Source organism: Serinus canaria, chromosome 3 (genome assembly GCF_022539315.1).
Source record: "Serinus canaria isolate serCan28SL12 chromosome 3, serCan2020, whole genome shotgun sequence".
Taxonomy (NCBI): domain Eukaryota; kingdom Metazoa; phylum Chordata; class Aves; order Passeriformes; family Fringillidae; genus Serinus; species Serinus canaria.
Genome location: NC_066316.1, coordinates 62,817,002 through 62,829,397, shown reverse-complemented (window position 1 = coordinate 62,829,397; position 12,396 = coordinate 62,817,002). Strand labels below are relative to the sequence as shown.

Below are 12,396 nucleotides of genomic sequence, written 5' to 3'. Positions count from 1 at the left end.
AAGCTCATGCTTTTCTTCAGCAGCAGAGTCAGAATTCATATAGAATGGGCAGATACAAAGACATCATCCAAAGTGTGCCTATGAGTAGTCTGAAATAATGACTTAATAATAAATCTGAAATAATGTTAGGAAAAATCCAGAATTTATTTTATTTCCTAAAATTGAAGAGACTGCAAGGTCAAATTTCTTATGTGGATTAATGAGTGTAAAGTTTCTATAATTGTGTTGAAGTATATAATGAGAACACTCTTTTTTTGGCCACTGTTGAATGCTTGGTATTGCATTTTTCCCTAAAAATGTTGCTTTGAAGAGGAAACTTGCAAGATTGGCTTACAATAAGGAGAACAAAGAGTCTCTTCCAGAAAACACAGGGCCTTGGGTTGACAGAGAGGTGGAATGATTAGTTTGCCTGTCAAAAGTCACTTCATTTCATCCAGTTATGCCACCTTGAGAATTGGTCATCATTGTTTTCTTAGCAATTGCAGAATTCACTAACTTCAAATTCAGTTATTAACTTGGGATGTGCCTGAAAACTTCTCTCCAAAAAAGCCATGTAAGCAAGGCTTTTCAGAACTTGGGCAAATGAGCTCTCTGTTTGGTGAGGGGAACAAAAGAAGGGGCATTTTATGATGTGTGCTGAAAGACGTGTTGTCATCAGTTCAGGACTCACTATGTGATGATCCAGCTCTTGAACTTGGCGCAGTTTGTCATTGTTTGGCAATTGAGGTGACTGTAGGAGTCACATAACAAACACAAAAATTGATGTCCAGAGGGTTCAAAATAATTGCATAAATAACTTCTGCTGATTTTGGACATGTCTGTGGTCTGTTTATCTCCAGAACTGTGTGTGTCTAACAGCTTACACTGACCTCCTTTAGTATTTTCAGAATTCTAGCTCCAGTGTTCCTCAGAAACTAATGTATGCCATGCACTTAAACTTTACCAAAGGCTGGCAAGAGGCATAGGGTTTTTTTCATGAATATAGTTGTATTAAAACTGTCAAATAACTCTTCAGTGTAATCACTGTTTGAGTTTGGTGCATGCAAATAATATAAAGAATTGACAACTGACTCTTTAGTGGTTATTTTCTTTATAGATGTGGTAACTCCTCATTGGCAGGGACAAATTCTAATAACCATTCCCCCAGGGAGATCAAAAAAACAATCTATTAGGTGTGGTGAGTCAACATAGCATAAAGAGATGCAATTACAACTGTCCTGTCATCAGATCAGTAGGTCTGAGTTGCTATTGACCTCAATTACTTCCAGTTACAAGAAGCATGTAAATGTCATAAGATGCTTTGTCACTCTTGTCCCCAAGAGAACAGTGTCTTGTTGAGGTCCTTTTTAGTCCTTTGTCAGTATTTTGGTAATGTAATGTTGGCAATAAAAGAAAAATATTCCTTCAGAGAAACACTCAGCAGTTCTTGCAGCATAGCCAATGTTATAGTGTCAAATAATCATGTCACTTAAATAAATATACAATGGTTTTGGTTTGATTTTGTTTTGGTTTTGCTCATGTTTGCTTTAACCCTTTCTAAAAGCTCTGTGCTTCCAACAGTTTTTAGCTTCCAGTTTTTAGCTAGGATCTAATTGGAGAAAAGGACAGGTAAGAATTCATGGCTTGTGGGGAGAACACAAGCACAGTTATTACAGTACTCAGCTGGACATGTGGAAGTTATGAATGTTTGTCTGGTTCCAAGGACTCTTCTTATATAAGAAATAGTCACTGCATAAATTACAGAAGCAGGTTTCTTTGGGTTACAAGAATAATATTTTTCCTTTGTATTTCAAGTGGTGGCCTGACAAATGCCAGTCCTGACCCTTAAATTTTGTGACATGGGTTTTTTTTTCACTCAATAAAAGCATTGCCTTAGTGGTTGAAGTGAGAAGACTAGGGCAAAACTGGAGTTGACATCAAAAAATAGAATTTCAATTACAATACTTCTGCACAGTGGAAAGTGCTATTGCTCCACTTATTTCTTCCCTGGGGATCAAAGCATTCACCTAGGAGACAACAGCTCTAGGCAGTTTTTCTTCAAATCCCAAGGTATTCCTCTGTGCATGTTTTCAAAAGGAAGAATGAACCATGCCTGGTGGTTGGAATGAGTCATTGCAGAGGTGATGATTTCTTTATCAGCTGAAGTGAGCAGTGAGTAGATGCAGGTGCTGCCTGGCAACCAGGGCAGGGCAAAGTCTGTGATGAGTGGGATCCCTAAGCAGGCCCTTCTCCTAGGTGTTACCTGTTGGTTAGTTCCAGGTGGCTCTTCCTTCATATATGAAATTTGTAGACTGAAGTAATTTTCTGAAGCATCCAGCTTGGGAGAAAAAATGTTGGCATCCAGTTCTGCAGTTTGGCTTCGCTGTACTTTGCAGATCTGCTACCTCAAGCAAAGGTGACACATCACCTTTCATACATAGACATGTTCTTGGCTGAAGAATGAAGAAAATCCACCCCCAGATGCTGTGAAGAATTGTGGTGTGTGAAACAAGGAAAAAAGCCATGATCAGTTCCAGGGACAGTAGTGGGCCTTCATCATGGCAGTCCACAAAAGGTTTTACTTTGCAAATGACTACTTGCACTGGGCTTAGCTCCACCTTTATTCCCTTTAGACAAAGGTGTGGGTTTATTACTTTTAGGATAACCTCAATTTCATATCCAATGAAATTCAGAGAACTTCTTTCATCCCTAGTTATCTCACCTTAATGGCTATGGCAAGAGCATTCAGAAATAAAAGAAATTGGATGATGTGTCTCCTCAGACATCAGTGTAGGGTTATGCACACCTAATAATACAAAATAAATGCTTGTTACAAATAAGCTGAAATGCCTTGATATGTGTCTCACAAACCTAAGAACATTCTGGACATCAATCCATTATGTTTCATGGTCTAATTTTGATTTCTTCAAATATTTCATACAAGACAGCTTGGTTGGTTTTTAAAAAGACTTAACTGGGCTTCTCAAATGCACTTAATTCAAGTTCAGAATACTTTGTCCATATGTTAACAAATTAATAAATAGAAATTCTTATTGTCGAAAAAGTCAGCAAGTAAGAGTCTCAGAAATATTACCTGAAAAATAAATTTCTTGAAATGCAAAAGTGTTTTTATAAATGATGACGTGCCAGGGTGGACTTTACACATCCCAAGTATGTTTTTTGGGAGACTCAGTGTTGTTTGCAGCACTCAGTGCTGCAAGACCAACAAAGTTCATCTGAGTTTACAGCAAATAACCTGTCCTTGCATATGTAATAGGCAAACTTTCATTAAAGTGTTCTGCTGCATATTAGGAAGCTCTTAGATCATTATTTTATCTGGCACCAAGCCACTTACTAAACTTCAAAGTGTGAAAGTTTGGTTTCTAAGTCACAGTTTTGGAAGTTGCAGTAACTGTTCAGAAAAATCTGTCCTTTAGCTGGTAGAATCCCCAAAGAGCTGCAAAGATGTGTAATATATATGCTTTTGGTCTTCAAAATAGAATGGAGAGAACCCATCAGCAGACCTTTTGTATGTGCATGGTGTTTTCTACCTCTCCTCAGCACTTAGGTACCTATAAAGCAGCCAAAATCAATTCACAAATGTCAGGTTTGAAAGGGCATGTGTGGAAAGGAAGCATTTTGGGCTAAGCCTGTTGTTCAAAGCACTGGCTGTACTAACAATTTGTCCAGTAATGTAGTAAAACATGGGGTTTGGTCTTCAGGTGAGCAACAGATTTGGAACAAGACAGCATTTAAGCTTGAGATTAAATTCACAATTTGATGCTTCCCTGCTTATACCAGGCATGAATTACTGAAGGGAGGGGAATGGAAGGAAGACAACAGCTTGGGGAAAGGGCTAATGGTGTTGTTGTTATTGCATTACCCCAGCTGGGCTGTGTGTGATCATCAGCATGGTATCAAGGACATACCTTCTTTCTGCCACTGTAGAACATGTAGTGTGCCTCTGATAACATTTTCTGTCTCCCTGTATTCACATTACTCTCTCCAGATCCTGGTTCTTAATTAGAAACCAATTCTTGCTTTGCCTTGCCAACTATTCTAAAATAAATGGAGCATATTTTGTAACTAGTGGCCAAAGAAAGGTACATCATTGAATTTTCTTCTGGATGGTGTTAACTGAGCAAAACCAATAAAATAGGCATAGCTGATATGCACAAAAAGAAAACTAATTTTACAGAGTGCTAAAAGCTCCAGGCAAGATTGTGGTTTTCCTGTAAATTTATGCTCTCTTTATTGTATTAACTGCTGTAGCAGAATTGTTGAGGTGGAAATTGAAAAGTAGCACAACTTATTTTGAAGTATTTTGAAACCCAGTAATCTCCCCGTGATGCACCCATATCTACTTCAAAATGCTGACCTTTGTTAATATTCTAATAACTTTCTAGAGCAACATTTTTATAACTAGTAGCTGTGAAACAGTCAGGAGTTCTCTGAGCCCTTCACAAAGTTTGTACAGTGTTTCATGAAGTGATTTCATTATTTCTCAACATGAAAGTGCAGTGAAAAAAATGTTCATCCAAGAGAGAATCTGGGGAAGAAAAGGTTATACTTGCCAAGAGCTGAATTGTTGAATACATTGGTATAGACTTAAGTGTGTTTCATATTGTAATCAATTTAATACATAAGTTGTTTGAAGGCTAAATGAATAGCCTTTAATTTAAACAATTTGTTTCCTTTTTTAACCTTTTTTTCCTGTCTAGGTTAAATATTTGAAATAAAGAGGATGCTGTAGAGAAAAGGAATATGTATGTAGGCAAATTATTTTCTGTTTCTGCTACCTAACTTTATGCGTCCACTGACATCCACTGAAATATCCCCTTTTCACTCTAGTAAATAAGTAATCAGCTTATGTGAACAATTTGTGGTAAGACCCCTACCTCAGTTGCCCCAGTGCACATCTAGAGAAACATAACTCCTGTGGGATTGCTTTAGATTTACAGTAGCTGAATTTTATTCAGGTTGGGTCTTCTGTGTTGGGAGAAACCTATTCAGTGGTAAATAAACCCCCTCCTCCCCCTCAGCCCCCCCATTTGTAGGTGACTGACCCTTGAAAAATGTCAGACAGGGGCAAACTTGACTTGGTACAGAACATTGAATCATTTCCTCAACCAAGAAGTTAATTTTTCTTGATTGTATCTTTCCCTTTTTTTGCCCTGCTGACGTACATGGCTCACAAGATGTGTGTGGCTTCAAATTGCTGCATCCTTTCTGGTTTTTATGAGCAGAAGGGCTTTTCCAGTGGCAATTTGCTTCTCTTGTAGCTATGTGATGGCAGGTTATTTTTGTGGAGACAGTGGAATCTGGAGCTGCTGGCACAGCTTGAGCAGTGGCTCCCTTCTGTAGCTCATGCTGGCCCCTCTTGAAACCATGCTGTGGGTCTGAAGGCATACCTGAACCATGAACTTTAAGGTGCTTAGCATTTTGGGGGGCAGAATTGTGCAGATTACCAAGAAGCCTTGCTAAATGACCATCCTCTTGCAGGTTTCTTGATTCTTCATCCAAATCAACTGACAGCTAATACAAAATTAAGCAGCGTGGTTATTTCCAGCTAGCTTTCTTGTCTGCTGTGAAACTCTGTGCTGAGATGCTGAAATACAAACTCTGATTTACAGATTTGCTGAAAATGTGTTGGCAAAGTAGTATTTATCTTAGAGCAGTGTGAAGGCAGTTCTTATGCCACAGTTATGTGTTCTCTGTTTGGATAGCAGGATGCCACAGAACAGCCAAGGCTTGTTGCTTACACGGTGTCCAGGCAGCAGTTGCCACCTTTGGGGTGAATGTAACAGCACTGCTGGTGCAGAGGGATTTGCCTTCCATTATGAGAGGATGGAGAATTCCTTTAATGGCACTGGTATTAAGGATTTACTTTTGTACCAGAAGTGCCCTGAATGAAAAGGCTGAAGTCCAGAAGTCTGCCTGTATGGCATGCTCTCTGTATACGAATTTGTCATCTGTTCATTTATTTTAAATGTATGCAAGTTTATCTTCCTTCTTGGCAACAGTTCAGCTTTCCCTTGGTGTTTTGCTGTAGTCAGCTGAGAAAACAGACATTGAGATCACTTTCCTGTTGTTTCTGGGTCTTTCTGGTATTCAGCAGCCTCCTCTTTTTGCTGTCCTGTAAGTAGCTTTTTTCTTATGTTCTCCTTTGCTGTATTGTATTCTGTACCACTTTTGAGCTGGTTTTAAAACATTTTAACAGGGTTTCATTAGCATCTGCCATTCCTAAAAAACTTTAGTTAATGAGCTATGCTTGTTTCCTTACTGCCTTGAACAGACTAAGCAAACAGAGAAGTTCCCCTTTATTTAAATGTTCATAGCCTTGCCAGTGTTCTCCTGCTGCTGGGTTTTGTACACTGTGGGGGTCATCTTTGTCTTTTTTAGGCTCTCCTTTGAAATGCTAGAGCTAGCTTGTTGTTTGGTATAATAAATGTGGTTAGATTAAAAGCCAATAAACCTCCATATTATATGTTAAAATTATGTTCTTTGGCTGTGACTACCAGTGTTTTAGGGAATTCCCTGCTGAGAAGTACAGAAATGAGTTCAGTTTCTCTGTGGGTGCATCTTTTCCCCCTTCATAGGGGAAGAGGGATTCATTGGGTGAAACCATTTATTTGGCCCTTAAAATGCAGACTGTCAGGTCAGCCCTGCAGAGACATCTGTATCAGAGCCAGGTTTCTGGAGCTGTTTGTGACCGTGAGGAGTCTGAGATGGAGTATTGGACACAAACAGCTCTGAACTGAGCAAGAATAGCTGGTTTTGCTTGTCCTTGGCCTTCACACAGTCATCACAAATGTGAGGGACTGCAGTTGAGGGAGAAGTGCTGAAACTTCTCAGACAGGAACAAATTTTGCTATTACTTTTTTCCCTCTGTCAGCATACATGAACAAGGATTTTGTGGAGGGGTATCTGCAGGGATTTATTTTCTGACAGTACTCTCCTAAACCTCCATTTCATTGAACAAAGTTGTAGTGGTTTTATTGATGTTGTAAAGAACAGAATGTGACCTATGGCTTTAAAAAGAGACCAGCATACAGTGGCTTTTCAGTGAAAGGTTGTGCCTGTTCATCTGCAATCAAGAAAATGCAGAACATTTTCTGCCCTTTTTTAAAAGAAAAACAAAAGTTAGACATAAACCAAACTTTTCAGCTGCTCATTTTAAAGTGAAACATAAAGATACAGCAGAGAAGACCAGAGAAAAATGTTACCATGCCTGTAATCTTTGGTAGCTCTTCAAGAACAAGAGGTCATCTGCAGAAAGAGTCCCTTGATATCTCCCTATCTACAGTTTTCCATCCAGATTCTTGCAAGGTCCTAGAGAGGAGATGTAGGCTCTACTCATCTCCAGTGCTGAGTGCAGTTTAGAAAAAGAGAATCCACCATCTCTAAGGATATGCACTCATTGGGAGACCATAATAAGCACCTTCATATTTTTGAATTTTTGAATGTATAGGACTTAATGCAGAACTAAATCCTAGTATATGAACTAAGGAGTAAATATTTTGAGTACTACAACATCAGCATAATCCCTCAATGATCTACACTTATCAGTATCACTTCCAGGCTTTCTTTTGAAATGTTCAACCCATACTTCCACAAAAAAACCTCAAGAAACCCTCCTCTGGAATTTTCATTAAGGAATGCACTTAGGTCTGTGTGTTTCTGGTAAAGACACATCTTTACAGTGTGTCCTCTAAAATGGTTTTGGTGTTGGTTTCAGTCTATCTAGAAACAGATTTATCACTTTGCAGAAAGATTCACTCAGTGATAATGCCTATCTGTTTTTTGACTTTTCTCTCTTTCTGTGCCTAATAAGATAAAATAGAAAAAAAAAAAGACTTCTGAGGAATCTGCATAGAAAAAAATCAAAGAGGACAGATTAATTTACACGTCCGAGTGTCAGGCTGTAATATGATTATGCTGACAAGACTAGAAAAGGAAATGTTCAGAGCTCATAGGCATTTTAGGAGAGGTCATTAGCTTAGCAGATGGGAAAAAAAATGTTTCTAAGCATTCTGCAGTTCCTTAATTCACACATTACACAGGTAGGCACACACTCTGACCAAGTGTTGTGGAGACTGCAAAACCTTAAGAGGAGCTTGCCAGGGGGCTGTTATTTCCACTTAAACATAAAATCTGAAGGCTACAGAATGTCAGTGCTGAGCAGTAATCTTTATACAAAGGGAAATGTGTTCTTTTGGGCTCCTCATCCCCCTGCAGCAGAGTGCCTTCAGTGAGGGATTGCAATGGCAGGTGTGAGTAACTCCAAATGGCATGTGTGACTCCCCCTCTGCAGGTTGTGTAGCTCATTCTTGTGTCTTTCTGTGGGGAGATTCTCTTTGTGGTGCTGCCTGGGGAATAGCCTCTGCTGGGATAGTGGAGACTTTTGCTATGACCCTTCTGTGGGGCAGGGTGGGAGAGGCTGGGTGAGGAGGGGGACCCTGGCACTTTCTTCATGGAGAGAACATGTCTGTGAGCATGTGGATTTGCTGCTGTAGGATAAAGAGGAGAGAAGGCATTTACTGCCATGGGAGGGTAGGAGGAGGGGAGGCAGGGCTGGGGCTGTCTCTTTCAGGGTAAGAGAAGGAGTTGAGGTGAAGGATGTCCCATCTCCTGCGTGACCTCTGTGACTGTTTGACTGAGGTTTGACTGTCTCAGTGCTGGGTGAGAGCACAGAGGAACAAACCTCCTCTGATAAAGCCAAGCAATGTCTGGGATTTCCTTGCCTTCTAACCTTCTAGGAAATGTGCTGTATCACTGAGGCTGTGTATGGGCTCTTTCCAGAGCAAGAAAACTCAATGAAGTTGTGTTTGAGGGCTTACAGGGGTGAAACCACAAAGTGAAAATTTCAGATGGGTCAAAGAACCTGATGATTAAAGTAGCGGCCATATCCATAGCAACTCAAGCTCACTGTCCTCTCACCCTGTGCCAGTCCCTGAATACTGGCAAGCAACTTTTCAGGAGCAGTCAGAGGTCTGTGTCTTTCCTGACCTGGTGAAAAAGTTTTATTAAAATTGATTCAGGGATTACATGGTACCATCCCTACACAGTGGAAGTGCAGATTCACCTTTTCCTCTGAGCTTTCAAGACGAAAATCCTATCTTCCGCTCCAAAGGGAAGCAATGTTTGCTTAGACAGACCTTGCTTGTTGCTTCTGCTTCTCTTGTGGAAGAATGGCACTGCTATAACATTTCAAAATGACCCACCTCTCACTCAGAATATAGCAGACTGAATGTTAAATTAAAACTAAAAAGTTGAGGAGAAAGCAAGCTGATTGTTAAAACTTTTAAATCCAAAGGATTCAGTATGTGGAACTTCCACTTAATGTTGCTTGTATGACAAATAGGAACAAGACTTGATTGTTTGTTTATATTTTGTTTTTCATTCCTTCACTTTCATTAAGACCATGAGAGCCCATGGGTCAATGGCCCATGCAGATTAAGAAAATTTAAAAAAAGTTCTGTGGATCATGGTATCCCAGCTAAAATAGCTTAAGGGTCCAGCCATACTCGGAATCGTTCACATAGAATGGTTTGGGTTGAGAGGGATCTTCAGGGGTCATTTAGTCCAACCCCCTGCCAATGGCAGGGACACCAGCAACAAGATCAGGTTGTTCAGAGCCCCATCCAACCTGACCTTGAAAGTTTTGAGTGATGGGGCATCCACCATCTCTCTGCCAGTGTTTTACCACCTCCTGTAAAACAACTTTCTAATCTAAATCAGTCTCCTTCAGTTTAAAACCATTATCTCCTGTCCTGTCATAACAGGCCCTGCTAGAAGTTTTTATTCTAGGCCCCCTTTCAGTACTGAAAATCCGAGTGTTTCATTCCAATAATTTATACAAAACCCCCTTTAACCTTCTACTGCCAGATTTTAAATCATCCTGTATATACTGGTGATTCTCACCAGTATAAAAACACCTTTTTTTGGTCTCTATTTAAAGCACTTAATCCAGGTGTTTCAATAGTAGGGCATGTTTACTGAAGGATCATTTATCAAAATGCAAAGTGTTCTTTGAAAGCCGTCTGCCTTAATTAGAGATAACTTTATTGAATTAATTTAAAATACATTAATTCAACTGTGTGGAAATGACCTGCCTGGCAGCCTCATACATGCCCTGGAAAGGTTTGTTTGGTTCTTGTTCTTGAAAAACAGATAGTCTGTAATAATTGGAGGTAGGGATTCGCTTTTTTGGCTTAGATTTTTTGAGAGACAGTAACTTTTCTTAATTGCCAGGTAAGCTTGCTGAGACCATAAAATAATTTCCTTAGCGTTTTAGTAGAATTTTGATTGAAATATGTCTTATTTTTTATGAAAAAGAGTCTATAGCTGTGAAGCCCTAAGATAGGAAGGCTGGTTTATTGTCCCAGGCTAAGGTCATTAGAGGGCAATAGAGATGATTCATATGTTCATAAAATATAACTATATTGAAAGGCTAAAGAAATTAAACTAAATTAATCCCATGTGTATTTTACTGACTTGTTTAGGCTTGTAGCTACCATGAATTTTACCTATTAGACCTTTCTCCCAAGAAAAAGAGACACTGAAACAGCATGAAAGTCAGGGAGGTTTATAAATTGCTGTGATCGATGGTATCCTTTCAGCAGAGATGCAGAGGAAACAAATAGAGTAATCTAAAAGTAGGAAGGGGTAAGCCAAGTATAGCACTGCAGATAAACCCTTCACCTGAAGTGTAAAATTAATCCAAAATGAGTTCTAAGGAAAAAATTCTTAATGTGTATTATAGATAATCATATAGCCTATTTGTTTTCTTCATTACTCCTCAAGAGATTGTGGAATTGTGGATTTTTGATTTATTTAATTTCTTTCATCAGTGATACTTAGTGGAGCAGTGCTATTTCCAGAAAATTTAAGAAGAAGATGCTCTCAAATACTTATGCCCCTATATTCATTATTCTGTGGAAAAAGCTTTTCCCCCATTCTGGCAGATTAAATCTGAGGATTTTGTTATTCTGATCCTTTGTGCCTGTGGGTGTAAATACCCTGTGGTCTCTGACCATGGTGCAGTCCCAGATTTTCTAGTGCACAGGTAACCAGAGATGGTGTCATCAGGTGTCCTAACCCCTGGAGATAACTCTAATCACCAAATCTGAGTGGGACAAATCTGACTCAGTGATCTGCTCTTGAATGTCAAAGCACTTGTTCCTAGGGCTGTGTCCTGGCTGTATTATCAAATTTCAGTGGAAGCAACACAAGCCTTGCAATTTGATGAAGTACGTGGGGAACTGCAGGGTCAAATTGTAAACCTGTGCTATCAGGATATGTCTCAGTGAATTGTAATTGATTGAATTTATTTTTTTACTTGCAATTTAAAGTCTATTGTAAATATAATTGAGAAAGTCTTGTGAATCAAGGTCATTATCTAACTTAAATTATAAGCCTAAAAGAAGACGGATTTCTCAAATCTCAGTCTATTTTCTCGGTGAGTCACCGTGAGAGGGGGCAAATTTTCCTAGCTGTAATTTCATCAAAATCAGCAAATAGGACCACTGTGAAGATTGAACAGGCAAACTGTGACCTCTGTGAAATTGTATTAGAATAAGCATGATGTATGCTGGAGAATGAAATGAAAATGAAGGATTATTCATTGAATATTGAAGAAATACTGTTTCTGAAGCAAAAAAAAATTGCTAAAGCATAAATATAGTATAAATGGAACATACCGAGCAAGGAACTGAGGGTCCTCATTTAAAATGTCATTGTTGAAGACAGTGCAGCAAAGTCATATAACTTCTCAAAATGTATCCATATGTCCTATTGATTTTTCATCTTTGTGAATGTTAAAGTCACTGACATGTCAAGGAGAGCAGTAGGAAACTTAAGTAACTCATTAAAGGCTGTTTCAGGGCACCAGGTTGACTTGCAGTTGGAGGTTAGCTCCGTTTTCCTTATATTAGACTTCACTTGCCAAATGGCTGTTTCCTGCCTGGACTCACTTTAATAGTCACCAGATTAAATCTGAAAAACACAGTGTTCTCTTCTCTGTTGGTTCTTCTTCCCCTGAGAGCAAATTGAACCAGAATGATTTTGCAGAATTTTCCAGCACCTGTTGTGGTCTAAGGAGTATGGTCAAGACAAAATTTTTTGGGAAGGAAGTTATATTTTATTAGTTAGAAAAATGTAATTAGAAAAACCTTTGGGTAGACCAACAGAGATAGATTTATAGAATTATCCTGCAATTGTTCACTTATATAAGCAAAATCAAAGACCTTTTACTGTCCTTGAACTGAGTTAATAAAATAATATTTTATTAACTATTTAACCATTTACTGAATTGAGCAAATATTATTTTCTTTTCACCATCCTATTCAGTGAAGAATGCCAAATGAGGTATTTTGGATTGGATTTCCAGGAGTATTCTTGGATGAGCCAGAAGTA

The 12,396-nt window shown here is 38.9% G+C and overlaps 1 protein-coding gene across 5 annotated transcripts in view; it reads left to right on the top strand.

The window, feature by feature from the left end:
• The window catches only part of PKIB (cAMP-dependent protein kinase inhibitor beta), a 53,570-nt gene that overhangs the window by 27,036 nt on the left and 14,138 nt on the right, over positions 1-12,396 (top strand). Inside the window, exon 1 of one of the 5 annotated variants that reach the window (XM_018917043.3) lies at positions 6,019-6,117. The exons of 3 other annotated variants lie outside the window; for them this stretch is intronic. The gene's annotated coding sequence lies outside the window, so the exon portion shown is untranslated. Of the gene's footprint in view, positions 1-6,018; positions 6,118-12,396 lie in introns of those variants that run through there. One more of the 5 variants, XM_018917055.3, reaches the window with a different exon arrangement.